We start from the raw sequence: 25,925 nt of genomic DNA, 5'->3' as shown, positions 1-25,925 counted from the left end.
ATATCACATCTCTTTTCCCCATGCTACTTGGATGAAACCCACTCTTGAGTTTCTAGGGCCCAGGGGAGTTCAATGGGCTAATAGGCAATCCCAGCTGAACCTTGGCAGACCTTCCCACCGAACCTCAGGGGTTACTGGATTGGTAATGCAACCCCAAAGGCATTTATGAATCAGCTGCGGTGGAAGTACTTGCCTGTGGCATCTTGCCAAGACCCTGTTAGAAGTCTCTCAGAAGAGCCTGACAACAGATACTATAAAGGCTGCAAAAGGATGATTATGGTCTGTCATTTGAAGAGAGTACACGTGGACTACGCATTTAGTGTTCTTCACTATAGATGAAAATGCAAATGCCCCTAAGTATAAACTGTCTAGCCAGTACCATCTACTGAATATTGAGTGCAAATACAATGGAAAGCCTTTTAATCATCTCAATTCTTCCTAGAGATATTGGTAAACTTAAATGATGGAAAGCCCATAACTGTGGTTCAAATTTGGTATCCTCACCATATCAATTCCTGGTTTATTGCAGCATCTTTTTCTTAAAGAGTATGACCAGCCACTGAGAAAGATCTGGGGCTGGCACTTGCTTCTAAAATCAGAAATACTGTCTCTGGGTTAAGCAGCCTGAATGTGAAGACTTAAAACACTGATAGAGTGCTGCTTTTAAGGAAAGGGAGAAAGAGGGGCGCCTGGGTGGCGCAGTCGGTTAAGCGTCCGACTTCAGCCAGGTCACGATCTCGCGGTCCGTGAGTTCGAGCCCCCCCATCGGGCTCTGGGCTGATGGCTCAGAGCCTGGAGCCTGTTTCCGATTCTGTGTCTCCCTCTCTCTCTGCCCCTCCCCCGTTCATGCTCTGTCTCTCTCTGTCTCAAAAATAAATAAAAGTTAAAAAAAAAATTTAAGGGGCGCCTGGGTGGCGCAGTCGGTTGAGCGTCCGACTTCAGCCAGGTCCCGATCTCGCCGTTTGTGAGTTCGAGCCCCGCGTCAGGCTCTGGGCTGATGGCTCAGAGCCTGGAGCCTGGTTCCGATTCTGTGTCTCCCTCTCTCTCTGCCCCTCCCCCGTTCATGCTCTGTCTCTCTCTGTCCCAAAAATAAATAAAAACGTTGAAAAAAGAAAAAAAATTTTTAAAAAAATTAAAAAAAATTTAAAAAAAAAAGGGAGAAAGATAGAAAATTGTTCCTTGTAAAGACTGATGGAGAGTTTCAAAACATGCATAAGAGGGAAGAAGATAGTGGGAAAGAATAAGAAATTATGATGGAGTGGTGCTCACATTAAACAGAAAAGCTTTGGGAAAAGTGTTCTTTCCAACTCTCAACTCTCCTTTTATACTAGACTATAACTAATTATACATGAATAGATTTTTTTAAATTTAAAAGTTGTATAAATAGCGATTTTTTTCCATTGCTGCACAGAGTATGTAAAGAAAATAAACCTCTCTCTGAGACAGCACACCTGCTACAAAGATGTTATGAAATGCAACAGATACAATCTTTTTGAGAGAATCCCCAAAATATGACTTATCCAATCTATATTGTCAGGCTGATTTTAGGCACAAAGTAATTCCTGCTCCTGTTGGTGAATTTCAGATTTGTTTCAGCAGTGTTACTGATGTAGGGGTAAAGAAAAGTTCTTTGATACACAAGTAGGGGGAAAGATCCTGGAATTAAATGGAAGCATATTGAAAAAACTTAAGCAAGGAGAGCTTGGCATAGTTGAAAGTAACTCATAGTAGAGTGACAAAGGTGAAAATTATAGGATAAAATTGTTCATTCATTGACTCTAAATATTTATTAAATATTGTCTCTCCTCCAAGGATATCGCTCTTCTGACCTCTCATTTTACGTTTCCAGCAGCCTTTGGTGTATAGTCTTCACCTAGCTATTTTATTATGACTTTAAAGTCTAAAATTAACCTAATTCATCCATCCACTCATTCATTTGATATTTATGAACAACTTATTATAGGCTAGGTATTGAGAAATGGAAGTGCCTGTGCATCCAATGTAACAGCCGAAGGTTATGTTTTTGGAATCTGGACACCATTCCAGTCCTTCATGTCCCACACCCCCATTGTCTTTGGCCACCATCCAACATGCAAGCTTCTCTGGTGACTGTGTACTGACATTCCCATACTGCTTTGCGCTATCTCCCGACTCAGCCTCTCGGTCCTCCTGTCTCTTCTCCTTTCTGCTTTCCTTCTGGAGTTTCTGTGCCGTGGAAAACAAACTACCTCATAACATTATATTTTCCACAAAATACTTTGTTTTATTTTGGCTTGAATTAAACCTCTGCTTTTCTCTAGGATAGTGCCTCTTCAGGAGCTTAAATGGGGAGAGGCTTCCATGGGACCAGGCAGTTGGGTCTGCTTTCATTTGGGTCCTGAGGGAACTTCCAGGTTATATAAAATTTCCTTCTACACTGGAGTTCATGACATACGACTCCACCACCTTCTCTTACAATATCATTTAACTACTTCTACTCACTGCTTCCCATTCACTGGATACAACACTCACAGTCTTCCTTTATTTCCCATGACTTGCCAACAACATAGGTGAGTTCAGTGTCCAGGCCCACGACTCCTGCCACCTTGAAACTGTGACTGTTTTCTTTCCTCCAGCACTTTTTTCTAAAAAATAAACTTTATTTTAGAGCACTTTTAGGTTCTCAGCAAAAATGAGAGGAAAGAGCAAAAATGACTCATATATGCATAGCCTGCCCCATTATCAACATTCCCCATCAGAGTGGTACATTTGTTACAATTGATGAACTTATGTTGACATGTCATTATCACTCAAAGTCTATAGTTTACATTCGGGTTCACTTTGATGTTGTATTTCAGTATCTTGTAATCTCTCTTCTTGAGCCCTGTGGCCCCCTGACCATACCTGGGCCTTGTTACCACTCAGTTCTATTCCGCATCAGAGCGCTCAACTCCAGTATCCTACTCTGACTGTAATCTCCATTTTTTTATCTCTCACTATGACTGCATGATTTCTTTTCAACTTCATGGATTTCCCAGTGTTTGCATGCCCCCATTTTCTTTCCACTTTGTTGATCTTTATTGATCATTTATTTTATTCTTGTTTTTAGAACTGTTAATATTTTACATCCTTATCATTCCCCTTAGCCGTTACGCAGAATTCTTCAATACTTCATCTTCTCTCCAACCCAATCCTCCAAAACTAGCTAGAAGGAAAGCTACCACGCCACCCATTGCTCACATTAGAATTTCCTGATTCTCAGTCTCAGCTTGGCCCTGTGTTTTACCTGAAAATGTGTTTACTCGCTCACAGTCAAGATTCCTAGTTAAACACTCGCAGCCATTAAAAGTGCACAAACCCACCCAGCCTTTTATTCCTGCCTTCCACAAATGTAAGTATGTTGGTGCATTTCTTCTTTCTTTCCCTCCTCTATGAACCTGAATCTTTTCCTTTCATCACTCCCAGGACATTAATCCAGCACTTTATCTCTTGTTCTTGCACCTTCGATGTATTCTCACTAGAAGTTTCTTTCTCCTAAAGCTAAAACTGTACACTAAATTCATACATCCTAGTCATTGATACATATATAATAATACAGGGATAAGTGAAAAGGGATATAGAGCTTTATACATAAAATGAACTCAACTTTACAAAAATAATTACATAGAACAAAATCTGGAGGGAAATAGACCAAAACTTTACTGAGATAATCTCTTAGTCATGGGATTTTGGTTTACTTTGATTTTATTGTTCATCCTTTTTCATAGCCCCCAAACTTTCCACAGTTAGCATATATTGCTTTATTATTTACACAAAAGATTTTTTTTCTAGAAATACATTTCCAAATACTTATAATCATACCTTTGATCTTGGGTCTCATCCTAGCTTTAATATATTCATATGCTATTTATCTGACCAAGCAAGGGTCTACATTTATCCCATTTTTTCAGCTTCATTCATTTCTTAATCACTTAATCTTCCGAATTCCACTTTCCCAGTTTCACTGGGAGATTCTGATATTTCCAAGATGACCTTCAATGCCATCCAAACAAAGGGCTATCAGTTTCTCAGTGCTGCATTTGCCCCTGTTCCCCTGAACCACTCTCCTCCCTTAACTCCCACTTCATGCCTTTGGCTCTATCTTGAGCATTCTGTCCTCTCTTCTTGCTCCTTAAATGCTGGGATTCCCTAGGGCTTAGTCATCAGTTCCCTGCTTTTCTCCTTCTTTTTTCGCCCTCCCTGGGCTATCCCAGCCACAAAAATGCATTTATCTGAAACACATCTCCTAGTCATTCAGAAATCTCTACTTACTCTGGTCTAAAGTGTTTCCAAGTTTAAGGGACATAAATGTACTTCATGTACAGTAGTAAGAGAAATAATAGCCCTTTTAAAGAACACGTTTAATAGATTTTACAATATAGTATATGTTATGTTTCAAATAGAAGTTGGACTTGTATGTACAGGATAGTTCCCATTATAGCCAACTGGGAATAATATACTCGGATACAATCACATAACAAAATCTCAAAGATGCGTATTTTCACATTTGATTTTATTGGTGCTTATGTGGTAGATCTTACATTTCAATAAAACTATAAAGTGAAACTGTAAGTAAAAGTGAAAGAAAGCAAACACAATACAATACAATGAGAAGAGCCCAAAATAAAAGCCAACATTTTCAGTATCATTTGAAAATAGAGTCATTACGATGACTGCTGTGGATACCTGATTATTTTATTGGTCACATAATAATCTCACAGTGAGTTATAATCATTCTGAATTATCTACCGAAATTTTATACATGATAATAGAAAAATAGCTTTATTTTTCCCTCTCGAGGATGTCAAAGATCATTAGAAAGAATATTCAAATGATAACGTACAGACACTCACTTGGCAAATGGTTAAAATAAAGCAAAGAACCATAGTGAAGGCCTGTTATACCAGTGGGACAACTGGAGAATGAACAAAGAAATTAGATTCCCACTTGGTGTAATTAGTCTTTAAATTGCTAGCTCTTTGCGATGGGCGTGGCATTCCTTTTCCCAAGCCTGTGCCATTCACAAGCTCCAGAATCTGAGTCCGCAGACCTGGCTCATAACCGTGTTCTGCCACTTAGCCCTCGTGTGAATTTTGGGTCATTTTTTTTCTCTCTGAACCCAATTTTGTCCATCTGTGTGTGAAGGAAGTTCACACAATGGGGTTGTGGTGGCAGTGGCACTTTGTCAAGCACAGTAGTCTCGATGTCTATTGAATCTCTTGACAAAATAATCGAGTCTGCAGATTTTAAAAGTTCCCTATTTAAGAGCAGTAGAAACAAAAATTGGATTTTATTATTTATTTCTTCCATGCACTAACTGACTGATCTCGGGCAAGTCACTTAAACTATCTGGGTCAAAGTTTCCTCAGCCTTAAAATGAGAAGTATAGAGGAGATGAATTATTTTTCCACTCTGTTTCTATAATCCTAAAGCCATTTATTTAGGAGGTGAGTTACTTTCTCAAACATTAACATGGCCCTTTTATTTATTCTGCCTCTTCATAGAAGAAGGAGTTTCATTTTAAAAATGTTTTGGAAAACATTTGGAAGTCAATATTAAACTGAACAGATTATTTTGAATCCTTAAAATGAAAACTAAAAGATAGTATGATTTTTCTTTTGCTTTTCACAAGTTTCTTTTGGAAGTAAGTGTGTAAGTAATGAATAAAACATCTAACTGCATATGTGTGCAGATGCAAATAAAATTAGGCATTTCATAGCTGGTTGGAGCAAGGATTCCTATTCTAAGTTTCTCTCTTCACTTATGCTGCTGTTCAGGAAAAAAAAAAGCAGGCAGAGAGAGGCATTTCGCATCCATGGCTAGTCATAAAGTGACTATGTTTTCCGGGAGAAGGAAGACAGAAATGACATCTTCAAAACTCTGGAAAACTACCTCCAAGTATTTGGGATCTGAGACTATCTGGGGCAATCTCTGGAGATATAACACAAACCCCGAGAGCCACCCTTGAGGCAGCTGGGAATTAGCAAGGGAATCCAGAGTACTGCTGCCTGAGAAAGACCTTCTTCATACCACGACAAAGGAATCATCCACTGTCACCTCGAGAGACAGCCCCACACAACAAGGGCAAGTTGAGAAGCGTCCCAGCCCTCTTTACTTAGAAGGAGACAAGATGATATAATTAACAAACGTAAAAACACAATATCTTTTACTGCAGTTGATAATTAAAAAAAAATAACTTGTATAGTTCCCGGGAATCTGGATTTGTCCCACTGACATCTACTGATTTCTGGCGATCCTTATCTAACACTACTTGAAGGGGAAATTCAGATTTTACCCATGTGTTTAAAAATCATTTGAAAACAAATGTGAAGTCCCGACATTCCTTTGCAAACTTTTGAAATCTGGGACCATAAGATGCTGCAAATAGATGTGAAGATGCACTGGGCATCTATCTGGGTTTCAACAATTCTAAATGAGAAACTAATGTTCATTAAAACCTTTTTCCATAAAGAGACAGACCTAAAAGAGATAACAAGAAATAGCAACGGAGGGGGAGACCCAACATCTAGCATCTAGTGTTTCGTAGTTCATGAGTTAACTGCTAATGTAGCTGCACCGCAGATCCACTAAAGCTGGTACCCACCGTACCCTGTGCGTCTCATTTTAAAACAATCATTTATGGGTGTTAGAGGATGCCTAGGAAAGCAGAAGGGTTCTGTGTCAATCAAAGCTAATCACTGGTACAGGCAGAGGGCTTTTGTTGGCCTCCATGCTCTAAGCCGTGCTTCCACATCTGTGTTTGAAGAGATTAGAGAGGTGCTTCATACAAGAACTGTATTAGTTAAAGCTGATCGACAGTATTTGGAATAAATCATGAAAAAGTTGAGTGCCAGAAGGGAAGGCATGGCAAGGGGGAGATTGAAACCGATGAGGGCTAAATCCACCCCCGCCAGTCCCCCCACATTTGTATTTCGGTTTTGCTCACTGGAGAGCGTTACCAGGTACCACGCTCTCGCCACTTCCTAGCAAACACGCAGCGGCTCAGCCAAGAAGCCCTACGCCAGTGTTTTCCGTGACATGCTTGTCACGCTTGGATGAAGGGCTCCGGTTTTATTTGAGGCGCTTCGTGGAAAGCAGATTAGCCCAAGTGGGTAAGTGGGATTTGGGGACCAAGGATGGGAAAGAACGAAAAGTAGAAAAAGATCCCAGCAAGAACGAACACCGAAGCCCCCTCCTCGTTTATAGCGGTGTTCTCTCTGCATGAAGGCCATACACTGGCAAATAAATTATGAGTGACAAGTATTTGAACCAATAAAGAGGGCACTATATTTTATATGCAGTAAATTTAATTCCAGATTGTGTTTCACCTCAGCAGGGTGACATGTTTATTGCCAGTGAAAGATGAAAGCTGAGGGAGGTAGCGGCAGGCGTCAGCAGTTCTAGTGGGCCCCCGCAAAATGAAGATTTGACAGACCAGTGGCTGAGCCCTTGAAATGAAATGCCAGATCAAATTTTACCCCAAAGGGGTCAGATGTACTGTCATGCCCCCAAACTCGCAATACCAGCTGAATAAATGAGCCCAGTTCAGCAGGGAGCAGGAGGCCAAGAGCATGCTCTGTGAATTTCTGCTCCTGGAATCATCAGCTTTTCCAAGTGCAGTGAGCCCGGGAGGACCGAGGTGAGGTGTGGCTGAGGGAGGATGTGCTGGAAGGATGTGAAGTGCATCTGCCTCTGTGGGGCTCTAAGTGTCGTTTTAAAAATCTATTAAACAGATCGAAAAGTAGAAGTGAGTCTAAATTGATCTGCCCGTCTCTCAATTTCATCCTACAAGCGCTCAGCTCAGGTGTTCAATTTATTGAACCATAGCCCCTTTTTAAACAATCAGCATCAACACGCAATAAATATGCTCAGCAAGGGCAATATTTACATGCATGACTCATTGTTTTAGAAGATTTATCTGTGGGGGAACTGACTGGCAATTACATTGGACTTCCTTTGGCAGACGTGGCACAGTGGCATGTGGGCACCGTTCTGGTTACTACAAAAATTAAGCACATTGAAAGCTTTCCCCTGTGAAATTGGCCCCATATCCTCCCTGCAAAAGTGGGGGGGGGATTTTTGTTAGAATATGCACAAGATTTCACTTGTCATCTCAGATAGAAAGAGAGAGAGAAGGAGGGAGGGTGGGAAGGAGGAAGGAAGGAAGGAAGGAAGGGAGGGAGGGAGGGAGGAAGGAAGGGAGCAAGGAAGGGAGGAAAGGAGGAAGGAAGGGAGGAAGGAAGGGAGGGAGGAAGGGAGGGAGGAAGGAAGGGAGGAAGGAAGGGAGGGAGGAAGGAAGAGAGGAAGGGAGGAAGGAAGGAAGGAAGGAAGGGAGGAAGGAAGGGAGGGAGGAAGGAAGGAAAGAAGGAAAGAAGGAAGGAAGGAAGGAAGGAAGGAAGGAAAGAAGGAAGCAAGGAAAGAAGGAAGGAAGGAAGGAAGGAAGCAAGGAAAGAAGGAAGGAAGGAAGGGAGGGAGGAAGGGAGGAAGGAAGGGAGGGAGGAAGGAAGGAAAGAAGGAAAAAAGGAAGGAAGGAAGGAAGCAAGGAAAGAAGGAAGGAAGGAAGGGAGGGAGGGAGGGAGGGAGGAAGGAAGGGAGGAAGGGAGGAAGGAAGGGAGGGAGGAAGGGAGGAAGGAAGGAAAGAAGGAAGGAAGGAAGGAAGGAAGCAAGGAAAGAAGGAAGGAAGGGAGGGAGGGAGGGAGGGAGGAAGGAAGGAAGGGAGGGAGGAAGGGAGGGAGGAAGGGAGGAAGGGAGGGAGGGAGGGAGGAAGGAAGGAAAGAAGGAAAGAAGGAAGGAAGGAAGGAAGGGGGGAGGGAAAAGGTAAAGTTGCTGGCCTCAGCTAAGTGTATCCATGAAGAGTTTATGCGATAATTCCTGTAATGATGTTGATAATTCATGTAAAATGGTAGCCAATCTTTCTTTGGTGCACTTATGAAACAGGTTCTGTTATCCAATATATGGATTGGGCTAGCCAAATGCTTTCAAACTCATTTGTGTAGACATAGTGTCATCAACTCTTGAATCAATCGGTAGGGTTAACATTTTAATCAGTCCTTTTCACTGACCTTGCTCTGCAGGACTAGCAATAGAATCTACCACTCATTTAACTTCACATCAATGTACTTTAAATTTTTTTAAAAATGTTTTTATTTATTTTTGAGACAGAGCGAGACAGAGCATGAGTGGGGGGAGGGGCAGAGAGGGAGACACAGAGCCGAAGCAGGCTCCAGGCTCCGAGCTGTCAGCACAGAGCCCAACGCGGGGCTTGAACTCACACACCGTGAGATCATGACCTGAGCAGAAGTTGGACGCTCAACCGACTGAGCCACCCAGGCGCCCCTCACATAAATGTACTTTAAGAATGTTTCTCATGGTTCAATGTCAGCAAGATGAAGATGATGCAAAATTTCCGGATAATTTCAGGATTTCTTCCTTTTCCTTTGTGCATCTTTCCTCAACTTTGTACATCTTTTCCATAGAGTCACTGAAGTTACAGAGAACGTGTCCTCTCATGCCTGGATGAAGGATAAAGGATCTGAATAATGATGCCAGTGCCACCTAATTGCTCTTTGGAATTTTGAAGGACCTACTTGTTTTCTGTAAGAATGGTGAACATAGCTCTTGAACAGAAGCAGTGGGGCCTGGCATCCTTCTCGTGATACCTGGAGATACAAGAACACGTGTGATATAAGTAAGGACACCAACCACTATCAGTAACGGTCCCTCTATCCTTCTCTCACTTACCCCTTAAGGACGTTGTGCGGGACGTTGTGTGTGGGTATGCCAGAATGTGTGTAAGGTTTTTTTGGTAAGATGTCTAGATAAGAGTTGCCGTGTGAAAGAGACTTAGCTGTCACCCTTACTACTGCCCTGATCCAGTGCTATTTCCTGACCACCATTTTACTTTGGTCATTCATTCCCTTTGCTACATTCTCCTGGAGAACATAGAATTGATACATGTTTAAGCTCATTTTCTGTGTGCTGCTCCAAGTATTCCAGGAGTCTCTTTTTCATCATATCAACTACATCTCCCTCCTCTCAGGTTCTTATGCCCTGACCTTCCCTATCTCTATGTTCCCTGCTGTTTCCTCCACTTTCTTCTCCAGCCTCCTTTGTCTGCTCTTTTCAGTTCTCTTGTGTGGGCTGCACTTGGAATAGAGTCCCATTTGTCTGGCACATGCCCTTCCTCTTGGCCAAAGAGCTCCCGAAGACTCCACAAGCTTTCAAAGCCTATAGTCTGAGTGCCTGCCAAATTAATCTATTCAGTTTGTTTCCCTTTTTGCAGATCATAATTACTGGTCCTGCTACACCTCATTATAAATTCTTCGGATAAAAGAATCAAGTAGTAGTTTAGGAGGATTGCTGGTTTCCAGACAACCGAAAGTATTAATAATGCCAAAAGAGAAATGGTATTTAACTTGACAATGGTCAAATTCATTATAAATAATAAAGTGCAAGACTTTCAACACATTTTACAGTTAGAATAAACACACTTCACATCATGTACACGTGGTAAACCTTTTATTTCTATCCTTCTGTGTTTGCCTATTATTCTGTTAGTCTCCAAATCCTGTTGTCAAGTAGTTTTAATGCCTTCTCTCCAGTTCCTCTTAGATTCATTCCTCCTTTCCAATTCCAAGCCAACGTCAACAATCAGGCATTTTTCATTCAAACCCAGGCCACCTTAGGGACTGCCTAACCAGGGCATTGAAGCCTTTTTCTCCGTTTCATGTCTTGCATGCTGTTTCCTTTGTGTCCTTCCTATAAAATTAAACCCAAACTCTTCACAGTTCTATTTAAAGCGCTCCATTCTCTGACCCTTCCAAACCCACCAGCCTGACACTGAGCGTGTGGTATAATTACTGGAGCCCCAGGTTCCTCCTAAACGTATGCCTTGATAGGTATGTTTGAAGATAGAAATAGGCATGTGCAGTACTGACCACCATGGCTACCGCATGATCATTGCTCAATAAATCATATTTCATTATTTATTATGACAAACGGCCCTTCTGCTTCTGCCTAGCTAATTAGCACCTCCTTCTTAGAAAGTGACTTCACGCCTGCCTTTCCAACCCTTTGCTCATGCTTTTCACAATTGTACGACCTGGCTCAAAGCTCCCCTCCTTCCAGAAACCTCTCTCACCCTGTGCTCTTGGAGTCTGCATGCCAGGAAGAAAGAATGAACAGATACCATGGCGGCTCTGTGGTTTATGTTTAGTGCTATTCTATATAGCTCTTTAATTTATGATTATAGTTTGAAAAAACACCCAAATCCGTTCAATAACAACGTCTGCTAAAGTATGCTAAATAATGTAAGGTTTAACCCTCTATGCATATTTCAGTTCTAATCATCTTTTGAGGTCCAATTAAATGCCTGTCCCCTTCCCGCAGGTGAGTTACTGTCATGATCTTTGGTCCTAGATCTGTTTTTTTGTTTTTGTTTGTTTGTTTGTTTGTTTGTTTTTATAAGCATGAATGTTCTATTTGGCAGGAGTCATTTATTATCAGATATTGTGATTGAACCTGCACATGTCATATCTGCCTTAATGGAGGTTCGGTGAGCTCATGGAGGAATGGAAGAGTATGGTTTAATCTGACAAATGTTTGCTGAGGCCCCAGGAGGAGGCATGGAACATGGAGTTGCTCCCAGCCTCCAGCTTACAAGCACTTACATTTCACAGTGTCTGGGAACAGCCATGAGAAGAGAAAGACAGGAAGCACATGGCAACCCAGAATAAGCTATTTCATAAGTGCACATTGTCAGTCCAGTCTTCATGGACCACCAGTAGAAACTTGAGGAAGAAGTTTGATTTGATTCTATTTGCATTAGGATCTATTTAAAATCTGGGGACACAGCGGCGCCCGGGTGGCTCATTCGGTTAAGTGTCCGACTCTGCATTTTGGCTCAGGTCATGATCTCAGAGTTCGTGGGTTCCAGCCCCGCGTCAGGCTCCGTGCTGACAGTGTGGAGTCTGTTTGGGATTCTCTGTCTCTCTCTCTCTCTCTCTCTCTCTCTCTGCTCCTCCCTCCCCCAATCTCTCTTTCTGTGTCTCTCAAAATAAATAAATAAATAAACTTAAAAACTTTTAAAATTTGGGGGTACATGAGATAATTGTTTAATATTTAAGCATGTAGCATAATGTTCCTGAATAGTATATAGTTTGTGAGTCTTTGTAGAATGACTAGAAAATTAGATAGCATGCTGTTACACTCTTTCCTTATAATTGGATTTTTTTTTTTTTTTTTACTTTTAGAAATCTTAGAAGAGTTCCTAGCATCTGACTTCTATAGGATATGTTTATCTTCTAAGGTGGGGGTCACCTGTATGGTAATCTGGGGCCTTAACTTGAAATTGATTTTAACTGAGCTAAAGTTGAATTGAGATTCAAATGGACAGTGGTTGTGTTGAGGTCAAGGAAATAAACAAGAGAAACAGTTGCAATTACAGTGTAAAAATGAACAGTTTAGAGGAATGTTGAATAAAAGTACTGCCTGCAATAGCCAAGTTCAATTGTGCTTACACTGCTAAGATTTCTTTAGCGGTTCTTCCTTCTACTCTTCCCCCAAGATGTTAATTGATCTTGGCATTGAATCTTTTGAAGCGATGGGAATTCATATGTTAAAATGTCCAAGTAGCAGCAAAAATAAGTGATGGAATGGGTCACTGAATATTTTTAAAGGCCAAGATGCACCTTCATTTGAGGGTATCTAAAGCACTGCCCCCAAACAGCCTCCAAGGATCTTGCCTTCAACTTTTGCTCTAACTCTTTGTGCAGAGGCTAGGACAGCAGCATACAGCCCCCAAAAGGAGAATCCTCACAATTTTCTTCAGAATGCCAAGTGTTATAGTGAACGATAAATAACCTTTCTGTAACAAGCAGCCCTTTTTTTCCCGCTGGAACAAACTGTTCAACTCGATTTGAATAAAAAGCCCACACATATATCAAATTAAACAAAATAGCATTGTTCCAAATACAGATCAGGCAGTCTTCCCAGACTCGTGTCAGTAAAATTTCATCGCACTCCACACCATTGTATAGTAGCTCTCTCTCTCCTCTTCTTTATGTGTGAGTGCAGAATCACTATTCTTAGACAAAGGAATGCAGACACAGGCCGTGTCCCCCATGCACTTGAATAAAATAAAGGTTCAACCAGGGACTTTGATGGCAAGACAAAAAAAAGAATGCACCGCGGAAAACACAGGTGGAGACAGCACTACACAACTGTATTAGGAGTAATTGATCAACAAGAAGTTATTTTGCTTATTGCCAGGACAAATATTTTCCCATTTGATGAGGCATAACTCTGGATCGATGTTAATGAACCAGGAAGCTAATTGTGTGGTGTGTGTGCTGAGATGGGACGGAGGCGGTAATGTGTGGGGCTGCCTTGCCCTAACTCATAAGAACCGATTGTTACATTTTCAGAATTTTGCAAGCTTTTTGTTATATACGATCATATTAAAAATTAACATAAAAGTATGTAATAAAATTCAATAAGTTATATCAAAAAGAAAGAGAATACCCAAACATATTACTTTCTCATTCTACTACATTTTACTGTGTGATCTGTGCTCTTGAGGTTATTTATATCTATTGTATCTATATGGTAAAAATAGTATGGAATGGCGGGATACTTTGTATTTGTTCCCTACTCCTCATTCACATGACACACTGGTGGCTTGGAATTGACTCACACTACAAATCAGAGTTATTGCTGTTTTGTTTTTGTTTTTGTGTTCCAGAGAGCTGGTTGTTAAACATTTATCAGCACACCACGGGGTAGAAGCTCTTTGAGAACAGCCCTAACTTCCCATGCAAACTTGGGCTGCTGAACTGAAGAGGAATTTGAGCAGGAGCTGCCTTCAGTACTTGAAGGTTAAGGAGACATATCTGTGCCGAATTTACAGTGTGGGGGGGGGGGGCGGGGGGGCGGGGGGGCAGAGTTTGCATGTAGTGCTGCCTTCTGTGAGAGCACACCAAGGCATTAAGGTAAATTCCTCCAATCTGACATCTCAATTGTTTTTTGAACACCAGAGCTCAATCTAGGAAGATATGTATTATTAGGATAAGTTGATTTACTAATAACAATTTACATTCATTCTCACCAAGTGTAATATTTTGCCAATCTCACTAAATAAATGTGGTATAAGTTTAGCCTTATTTGGCCGTAGCTGAACATTGTATGGCACAATAGCAGGTTGGCGACCACCCCTTTTCTCTTTCTTCTCACCCTTTCCAAGCTTCCTGCTCTCAGTAAACTGAGGAGGTAGATTAGGAAAATGTGAGCAAGGTTGGGCGATAAGGAAACAGAGTTGATACATGGTGATGAATTAGGTATCCTTTTGTATTGGGCTTTTGTGCCAGATACACCTCTCTATGCTCAAAGCTAAAAGTGACGGGGGGAGCCTGGGTGGCTTTAGTAGGTTGGGCGTCCAACTTTGGCTCAGGTCATGATCTCATAGTTCAAGTGTTCGAGCCCCATGTCCGGCTTGGTGCTGACAGCTCAGAGCCTGAGCCTGCTTCCAATTCTGTGTCTCCCTCGTTCTCTGCCCCTACCCCCGCTCGTGCTCTCTTTCGTTCTCAAAAATAAACATTAAAAAAAAAAAGCTAAAATTGACATAATTTCTTATGGTATTGGAGCAGATTTGAACTCACTAAGGGTTCTGTAATTATTTTCCTCCTAATTCAGCCTAACTGTATAGTTGCATTATACCAATTAAATTATAATACCTGATAATTTATTTTAATAATTATAATAAAAATATTTCAACGTTTTTTTTTTTTTTTTGGGGGGGGGGGACAGAGAGAGACAGAGCATGAACGGGGGAGGGGCAGAGAGAGAGGGAGACACAGAATCGGAAACAGGCTCCAGGCTCTGAGCTGTCAGCACAGAGCCCGACACGGGGCTCGAACTCACGGACCGCGAGATCGTGACCTGGCTGAAGTCGGACGCTTAACCGACTGCGCCACCCAGGCGCCCCTATAATAAAAATATTTCATGTAATGTCAAGGGTTATGCACACACAGAGTATATTATAATATACATATATAAATATATGCTGTACAGACACATATACTACATGTACTTATATATTTAGATATAGTATAATATACACATATATAGGAAATATGTATTCAAATATATTTTTATTTATATATTCAAATATAAATACCTTTATTTATATTTGAATATATAAATTCAAATAAAAGTGTGCGAACATACGAATTCAAATAAAAACTTCCACAAATGGAATATCTATCTGGTCAGAGCTCCTTGGATATATATGTATGTCAGGACCAAAGCAATATTTGCCTTTAGAATAAACGTATTTTGTATACCAAGCGAGTGCATTAAAAACAAAGTAGCATTTCTAATAGCTACCATACTACTATTTCATGATTTTATGCTACGAGAGGCCGGCAACTATGACAACGTTCCTCAACCAAACGCCCTCTTTTGTCAGCGAGTAAATTCCTCTAAGAATGTCATGTGATCTCACTGTTTGGTTCTGTGCACAGGATAATCTCTCTCAGTGTTTAAATTGCACAACTGTCACATACAGTATACCTTGAGGATCAAATCCCTTATGTCACAATATTAAACAATTATTTTTGGCTACACCATTGAATTTCCACTGCCTGAGGTGTCTCTTGTGTTCCAAATCAAGTCAAATTAAGAATGTATACACTAGCAAATTGAAGAAAGAGATAAGCAGAAGCAGAAAAAAAAAACCCAATAGGAAGATTATCCTTGTAATGTTTCATTAAGCAACTTCCATTAGGAAAGAAAAAAAATCATTAATGCTAACCCATGTTTGAACTTAAAACACAAAATTCAAACTGATTCACACAGTGTGTTTCTACATGTAACCTATGCTTTTAATAGTCACTCTTTGATACATGACAAGTATCATCTTGAATTTTATGTGAACTGATTCACAGAAGTCATTCAGCAAATTAATGTAGTTTTGGAAAATTAACAGCAAAGTAGGCATGCCGCCAAATGTCTAATGACAAATTGAAGGGTTTGGAGATGTGTCTGTCTATTTGCAGTATTGGAACTGTTTTCAAAACAAAAACACACTGAAAACAGTGCTGGCATGACAGGAGATGCAGTCATTATGCAATTTTAATTGACAAATAATTTCATTTTTATGGGAATAAATTCACCTAGCCAATAACTGCATCATCATCTATCATGTACTGGTTTCTCTTCCCATCTCACGCACCCTCTAATTTTGATGAATTTGATCAAATGTATCTGGCAGCCTAGTTGTATCTGGCAAGTCGAGGAAAGACCACGGTGAGTTGGAGGGTGGGGGCAGGAGGAGGATGGTGATTTGTCACAGGGATGGAGACCATCTTTAGCATTACCTGTTGTGCAGATATTATTATTCTCCATTTATCTTCCAGCCTGAATATTCAGATTGGGATGCGTCCTATTCTTTCAACAGGGTACTAAACATCTCTCTAATTTCACTCAGGTATACGAGGGGTATATGTGCAGGGGTGGAGACCGGGAACATTAGAAACCTTTATCGATCTGCATATAATTAATCTTCAGATGTTGGCTTTAAGCTACAGCATAATAGCCTCAGTGTATAGTCCACTTGCACATAAGGAGCAACTAAGATGCAAAACGATCACAAATAGGAACATACTCTAGCTAAGGGCAGGTATTCCAATGGCGGCATTAAATATAAATACAATAGAGTATTGACATAATGTAGTAAGGTTCCCTCGCTATTAAAAGGCTTTGTTCTAAAGCGTATCTGTGTACACAATGAGATGATGAACACAGTGCATCACATAGCTAAATTTAATATATGCAGGGGTATGATGTTTGCAATGCATGCATTTCAGCAGGTCCCATTAGTGCGCCTTTCCCCTCCAGTGAAAACAGAATGAACCACAGCCCCTTCTGGTTTGCATAAAGCAAACAAAATTAGATTTGCTTTGCTGAATTGAAACCCGCTTGGGATTGTGAGCCTCTCTCGGGGACAAATTACTTCAAACAATCCCTTTGTACCATAACAAAATCAAAAAATTCAGGCCAATCAACATGGCTCAAAACCCTTAACACAAGAATTAATAATACAACCTAGTCTATTTTTATTGCTTCTGCGCTACAGCTCCTTGTTTTAATGTAATTACACTTATTTGCCGTCCACATGTTAAGTAAGCTCGCATATGTTAACTAATGCGACATAAAACAACTTTCCTAATTTTACCATTGCTACAAGCATTGTTCCCCCTGGAATAAGATCCGAACACCGGACAAGTTGAACACTAATGTTATTAAATTAAATCTATTTTTAGGTTCTTGATACATGAATATAGGCAAAATGTCAAATGTTTCTTCAGATAGGTGCAAAAGCTGATTGACAGTCAGATTAGTCTATTAGGGATATTGGTTTATGGAATCTTATTCACTTGATATCTCTTGGCTTTTAAAGCCTATTCCCTTCCTGAAGAGAAGGGCGTTTTGCTCTGTAAATATGGAATCTCTTAAATCAGGTGTCTGGTCAATGACCACTTAAATTCAGCAGCTTGTGTTAGTATCAAAATGATATATATTCCTACTGCTTTTAACACCTGAAAATCAACAGAGGTTATATGCTACTAAAACTTCCATCTGAACCACAGGTTTATTGACTTTCCAGATTTGAAATTTAGAATCTAGGATAACTTTTTGTCCACTGCTTTTTAAAATCTGTAGGTCAGATAGAACAGTTGAGTTCACAAAGTCTCGGTCTTTTGATCAAAAGCTTTTTTTCCCCCCATTGCTCAGTCCCCCACAACCGTAATCTCTTCCTTAGGAAAGAAGAGCATGTCAGACATTTATACATCAAAGAAGGTTTTATCTAATTGTGAAGAGGTGGTTAATTCTGTATGACTTGGGTGAGCTTTGCCTGACACTGGTCAAACACCTGGACGAAAAGTTGACAAAGATCTGTTTTTAAGCATGTATTTATTTATGTACCATTAGGTTATTTAGACACAAATAACCTATGAATTTGGTCCAACAAATTGTCGATAGTGTTCAAAAGATCATTTAGTCTCATTTGTTGGCTATGGAATAGGTAAATAAATATGATTGGCATATTTCTTCTCCTTCCCCTTGGCTGTGCAGATTCAATCTGAGTTTCTAATGCAAAGCACACACACACACACACACACACACACACACAATTATATAATCAAATGATTTATTAAAGTTCTCCTTATGTTAGATCTTTCAAATTAGACATTCCTTTTAAATATGGAAGACAATTGAGCAAAACAGTTAATCTCATCCAAAGGTCTCAAATTGGTTTTGTTTGGCAAGGAGAGTCTGCAGAAATGGCAAAATTAGATGGCTTTTATATAGGGTACAACTGGTGCGGAGTCCTACCATTCTTCTTATAATTAGACTGTGTCTGACCCCTGAAAACAATTACATTTGAGACCCCCCCCCCCCACCGCCCCGGATCAGACCCCCTCGTTAGTCACTTACATTGGAATAACTTAAATATTATACAAAGTACTTGAGATAAGGGTATAAAAGTATAATGAAGGTACTAGGGATTCTCCATATAAACTAAATCCAGGCCCAAAAGCTGTATGAGAATGTGTTTGTATGTGAGTGTGAGTGTATGTGTTCGTAATTACATTTAATCCCCCTTTAGAATCTGTTACGGGACAGGTGGAGGTGGGGAAAATAAGAGAAGATCATCCTAAGAGAAGACCCAAGTTCTGTGGATCACACTGACATACTCTTTTGAAAGACAAGTCCCCACTTCTTCAAGTCAAAATGTTAACAGCACTATTCTTTTAAAGAACAAGAGATGATGTCATGATTGCAGCTTTATTCATAAGACATAGGAATGCAAACTACCTCAGTTTTCTGCTATTTTTGCTTTCTATTATTTAGGTCTTATATTAAGTCCTTGGATCAGTTCCCAACCTATTGTGATTCTAATTTGATTTGTATACACTGGTCTTTCTCAGAGGTACTTTAAAATCTTAGATAAAAGAAAATGAATTAGTTGTATGTACGTGCCAGAGCAGCAAGAGCAAGGATATAAGACCAGCGAGCTGAGTTTAGCTTTGGAAGGAACAATGAAGTTATCGTACACCTACCCTCTCTCCTCCTTGCCCCCTCACCTCACAAATCACTCTTTTGTCCTGCAACCTTACCTCAGTGACCCACTCCTTTCTAGAGCTAGTGTCAAGTTCCCAGCTTGGCCGTCTAGCTCCCTTCCCTACAACTTACAAGACTTTGGCTCAATTCATTAGCTCCTCAGATCTTTGCTCTATCTCTAAAGTAAGTACTTGCCCTCATTGGATTTTCTTAAATTATAAGATTATCTCCTTGGAGGAGTATATTGCATATATTACATATATCACTATTATTTCTTTGCTCTTCTTTTCCCATCAACCCTTAAGACTCTCTCTCTCTGCTCACTGTTGATGAGTTAGATTGCATATTCCCTCCGATTAAAGGCTATGAGCCCTCAATTCATTGTTTGTTTGTTTGTTTTTCTGATTCTGAGGAAGAGGAAACTGATGCTGATCTAGTGGAGCTGGGAAAAAGCTACCAAGACTTGCCTGGAGTGCTCCCACTGCTCCTCGAACTTTAGGTTTTGCTCTGACATTCATGCAATGTATAGAATACTGCCATGGGTCAGGGAAATGTGATATAGAAACTGGAGAGATCTTGGGCTTGAAAGCCAAATTATGCTAGATTTAGGGCATTTCCACTGCCTCCTAGTAGGGCAAATTACTTAACTTTGGTGCCCTTACACGTACAATGGGAATAGTAGTATTTTGCAGGATCGTTACAAGAATTAAGTGGGATAATTTCAGGAACACAATAGACACTCAATAAATTATGTATTTGATTGTCATGTAAAACACATAGTATAGCACTTGGCAAATAGTACATGATCAATAATGTTAGTTTCAGTCATCCATAGCTTCCTTGGTTGAAAAAAAAAACCTCAGTAGACTCTTTAAATTGATACTTAATACAAATTCATACATCAAAGGACTTTTCACATTCTAAATAGAGTCTCATGTTGGACAGATATTTTTACCTCATTATGAAAATGTTAACCAATTGATTTGATTAATCCTAAAATTTAACAATAAAAGACTATAAAAGAAGTGAGTGCCAAGATAAAGTCATTAGTAATGACCGTAGATGCAACTAAATGCATTCATGCTGTTGCACATATAGACCACATGATTGCACAGCAAATGTTAAATGATTAATTGAAAATAAGAGTAGTTGGAATGAACTCTATTGTCCCGGATTAGGGCTGATATTCTTCACTTTTGCCATATGGAAACTAGCACTGATTTCTGCCAAAGAAATTCCCTTCATTTTTCCTTCCTCCCTTCCTTGTATGCGATCTCTTTCTCCTTCCTTCACACTGCCCTGTAAAAATATAGTAATCATGACAGTGTCGTTAGCATGAAGATGGTTATATAGAACAAAACAGATAGAGTCCAGAAATAGAACCACAGATATGTTCACAATTGGCTTTCAAGAAAGATACCAAAGCGATTCAGTGGGGGAAAGAACAGCTTTTTCAATGTATGGTGCTGTAATAGCTCTAGATATTCCTATGGGGAAAAAGTTAATATTGATTTCACACTATATACAAATTTATCTCAAAACTGATCATAGACCTAAATGTAAAGTTAAAACCATAAAACTTAAAAGAAAACATAGGAGAAAATCTTGGAATAAGAATTTCCTAGACATGACACAACAAGCACAAACCATAAACAAAAAAAAATGATAATTGTACTTTAAAATTAATTGTACTTTAAAATTAATAAGTTCTGCTTTTCAGAACACAAAGAGGCAAAGCATGAACTTAGCTTTTCAATACAGATATTTGCAGTATGTATATCTGATAAAAGAGTTTATAAAATTTTATAAAAATCACTACAACTCAATAATAAGATAAACAACCCAAATAGAAAGTGGGCAAAAGATTTAACAGATTTATAGACATGAACAGTGAACATATAAAAAGATACTCAACATCAATAGTTATCAGAGAAATAAAGATTTAAAAGCAGAGAGCACTTAGAGCTTTCATATGCTGCTGGTGGTTACATAAAATGGCACTACCCCTTTGGAAAATTATTTGGCAATTTCTTATAAAGTTTAATGGGCTCTTAACATATGACCCAGCAATTTTACTACCAGTCATTTGTTAAGAGAAATGAAGACAATGTACATACACAAATGATAAGAGCTTTATCCATAATAAACCAAATCTGGAAAAAAACTTTAAGTGTCCATTAACATGTAAACGGATAAGCAAATCGGTATATCCATATAATGGAATACTACTCATCAAGGAAAAGGAACATCTATGGATGACTCAACAACATTATGCTTAGCAGAAGATGCCAGACAAAAGAATAGAATTGAATGATTACATTTATATGAAATTCTAGACTAGGCAACTCTATAGTGATGGAAAGCAGATAAGCAGTTATTTTGGGGCTAGGGCACAGGAGAAAGAATTGGCTGTAAAGAGATGGGAAGGAATTTTGATAAGGGAGGGAAATGCTTAAATCTTGATTGTAGTAGTAATGATACGGGTGTGTGCCTTTGTAAAACGCATTAAACTTCACACTTGAAATAGGTGCATTTTATTGTATGCAAATTATATTTCAATAAAGTAGACTGTCTTTAAGTAGCTAATATCTAAATGCATGCAACACTGGACCATTTGGCTACTACTATAATACTATTCATTGTGAAACTAATTGCATGTGTAATTACAAATGGCAGAATGCATTTCTCTTTGGAAAAATTACATTTTGAAATTCTCACTACTAAAATGATGATTTGGAGTTTTTATGCCTAATTTAGAAATTGGCTTCTAAATGTAGAAACTTGTTCTGGCCTTATAATTGATTTTCCTTTGGCAAGTCAGTTACCTTCATCAGATCTTGGTTTCCTTCACTGTGGAATGAGAGGCCTGGACAATATAGGATTTAATAAAAAAAATATTAGCACCTACTCTGAGCCAGGCACTATGCTAGGTGACCTCACAGACTTCATCTCTTTCAACTACTGCTCTTACATGTCCCTCCACATTAAAACAATAAAGTTATAGGGGTTTGAACTTTTTTGTTTTCAGAGAAAACTGCTCTATCCAAAAACATTAGTTTGGTTCTGTTACCCACTAATCCTGTAGCAAGCAGAGAACTTCTCAACCTTATCATGAAGTACAAATGACAATGGACTTAACAGATAATACAATAAAAGAGAACAAAAAAATGAAAAATAAATAATAAATAAAAACCAAATCTCCAAAGAGTATCCTTAGAGAGATTTGGAAAGATATTATGTTCATAAAATAATAATGGATGCTGTAAATAACTTACAATTATAGGACAGGACGTTTGGGAAATCTAAAATATGATTGATAAAACAAATGTAACACCAGGTTTGGAAGATAAAGTTGAAAAAGTATTTCAGAAAGTTAAACCCAGAGACAAGGAAATGAAGATATGAAAAGAAACAAGAGTCGCTTAGAATGTCTATGTTCTATGAATGGGAGTCTTAGAAAGAAGGAAGAGAGAAAAGTAGAGAGTAGGAAATTATAAAAATAATTCTCTCACTCATTCTTTTGTTCATTCAGGCATTCTTACCATGTACTTAGCCATGTTCTCTGTATTTGAAATACAGTAGTGAAGTAAATAGTCAAAATCCCTGCCAAATGAAGCTTATATTAGTGGGGGAGAGAGGGTGGATGGTGGGGGAGGGGGGACAAAAAATAATCATTAAAATGGATGATATTAGAAATTAGTGTTATGGGAAAAAATTAAGCAGGTGAGGAGAATAGGAGTGCTTGGGAGAGGAGGTAGAAAAGCTACAGTTTCATAAAAATCAGCATAAATGTCAGGGGTCAGGTAACATCTGAACTGAAAGAGAGGGGAGAATGAGACTTGTAGGTATCTGAAGAAAGAGAGTTTTAGGCAGAGAAATCACAAAATATCACAAAATATCAGCAATCACAAAAGCTCTGAATTTGGAGACAGCCTGTGGTATTCAAGGAAGAGCAGTGTGTGATAGAGTGGAATGAGTAAGGTGGACAGTTAGATGAGGGAATGAGGAGTCAGATCTTATAAGACCTTGTAGCCATTGTATAGACTTTGACTTTTTATTAGAGAGAAACGAGAAGCTGTTGTACAAGTTTGAGTGCAGTGACCTTGCGGTGACATGTTTCAACAGGATCATTCTGATTGTTTTGTTGAGAATAGACTGTAGGAGGATAAACAGAAAGATCATTTAGAAGACCATGACAATAATCTACGTGAGAAATGATGGTGGCCAGACCATGGTGGTAGTAGTGAAGATAGTGAGAAGTGGTTGATTTTGAATGTATTTTGAAGGTAAATGCATTAAGATTTGCTGATGGATTGATTAGGTATAGAATGGGATGAGTCAAGAGGACTCTGAAGTGTTTGACCTGAGCCACTGAAGGATGGAGTGGTCATTAAATGAGACGTGGAAGACTATAGAGGATGCGGGCTTGTCAGTGGGATATCGGGGGTGTAGTTTAGACTTCCTGAGGTTAAGATTCCTGTAAAAGAATTAAAACAGAACCAGTCTGGGCTGCCTGAGCAGCTCAGTCAGTTAAGCATCCAACTTCAGCTCAGGTCGTGTGATCTTGCGGTTCATGAGTTTGAGGCTTGCATCAAGTGCTCTGCTGTCATCGCAAGGTCTGCTTCAGATCCTGTCTCCCTCTATTTGCCCTTCCCCTGCTTGTCCTCTCTCTCTCAAAAATTAATAAACAAAAAAGAGCCAGTTTTCCCTACTTTGGCTTTCACGTTCTCTCCTTTTTATTTTCTTTCTCCACTCTTTTTGTATCTTCTACTTCCTTGAACTTTAACTGACATTAGACAATTGATAAATGACCCACAATATTTACAAAGATTGCTCTCAGACAAACCGTTCCTACAGCTGCCAAGATGAGATTGCATCCATGATCCATAATAAGAGGCATGAAAACTGAATACTCACAACCATTCTAATTGTCCATTGTGCAGCAGGTATAGAGGAAACCACCACTTTAGCCACACTCCTGCTTTTCTCACCCTATGAAAACTCTCATCCTGCTTTGGCTCAGAGAGTCACCTGGTCTTAAAGTGCTACCTGAAGAACGTCCATCTTCAACCTCGATTTGAGCCCCTTTTAATCTTTTTCCTTAACATGTGCAGACATTAGACATCCAAGTGGATATGAAAAGTAGGCTTTAGGATGTATGGATCTGTAACTCAAGGTAGAGGTCTAGGCTAGAAAAAAAACCTTAGAAGTTGTCAGCATACAGATAACCTTGAAAGCCATGAGATTGGATGAGATTGCAATGAAAAAGGTCTATGAAGAGAAGAGGCCCCAGGACTGAGACGTGGGGCAGTCAACACTGAGAGGATGGGGAGATTAAGGCAGATCAGCAAAGGAATCAGGCCAATGACAAGGAAAAACTGTGAGAGTGTGGTGTCCTGAAAAGCAAGAAGAGAAATGCATTTCAAGGAGGAAGGACTGAACCCCTATGCTAAATGCTGTTAATAGGTCACAGAGGAGGAGCCAAACAAACTGTCCACCAGCTTTAAAAATGTCAAGAAGACTTTGGAGACACTGAGAAAAGCAGTTTTGGAAGAGGGATGGGTTCCAGCTTAACCGGCTGGTTTCAAAAAATATTACAAGGAGACAAAATGGAGACAGTGAGTTTGGAAAACACTTTTGAGGAGTGTAATCATACAAAAAAAATAAGCAGAGAAATGGGACCACAAATAAAGGGAGAAATGGGATAAAGAGTTTTATTTTTTCAAATACGAGAAAAAAGTATGTTCATAGGCTAAAGGTATAATTCAGTAGAGAAGAAAAAGTGAGAGGTGAAATAAAACAAAACCTTATGAACCAGGACCTCACTAGGAGCTCAAACATTCTACCCATAGTAATAGAAGAGGCAAAGTTTGTGGGTACAGAGAATGGTAGGTTGACATACGCGAAGGTAGGAGTTTTTGCTTGTTTCAGTTTTCTCAGTGAACAAGCAAGCAAGACTATAAGAGGAGAGTAAAAGTGATTGTACAGAATTCAGTATATGGGTCCCCCAGATCCATGTGCTTCCCTTACTTTCTGGCCTAAGCAGCTGTAGCAAGGAGGTTCACCATTTCCAAGGGCATGTGACCAAATCATTGCTACTGCTGCAGCTTACAGTTTGACACACTGACCCAGTCTGACCTCATCTTAGCTCATACTTAATTGGTTTTTAAGACAGAAGACTTCAAAGAATCAGCTTGATGCTCTCACGTGCGCACTAGATCACCCTGCATGCTGTCACTTGCACTCTGAATGCTGCTAATGCTGTGTTGGACTGTGCTCCTCACTCACTGAGGAGGAGCTCATTAGTGTGACCAGAGGGTATAAGGCTGTTGATGACCTGTAAGGAAAAATCCATTGGACATTGGAGCCAACAGATAAATTCTTCTCCCTTCCTCCCTTGAGACTCAGCATGATCAATCAACTATGCTGTCATAGAGCTGTAGCCAACTTGAAACACACCCTTCAGTACCTTAGCATTCCCTCCTTTGCCTCACAAACTTTTCTCCTCACTCTTGCGTCCCCAGATTTCACTACTCAATAAAATGTTAGCACTTAAGCTGTTGCCTTAGGTTCTGTTTTCTGTGGAGTCTAGGTTAAGACAGTGGTGAAGATATTGGATGTATAAGAGCAAAGTGAAAGTTTGAAATTTGTTGGCTTTGGAGAGTGGGGAAGCAAATGGCCCTGAGAAATGTATTATGGTAGCCTAGTCACGTTATAGGTCCATCTGAGGCAAGTAGTAATGAATTGAATAAGACCATTTGATACAGTTGTTTATTTACTCCAAA

The sequence above is a fragment of the Prionailurus viverrinus genome, chromosome B2 (assembly GCF_022837055.1).
Source record: "Prionailurus viverrinus isolate Anna chromosome B2, UM_Priviv_1.0, whole genome shotgun sequence".
In the NCBI taxonomy this organism is placed as follows: Eukaryota; Metazoa; Chordata; class Mammalia; order Carnivora; family Felidae; genus Prionailurus; species Prionailurus viverrinus.
This window is presented reverse-complemented; position numbering follows the sequence as displayed.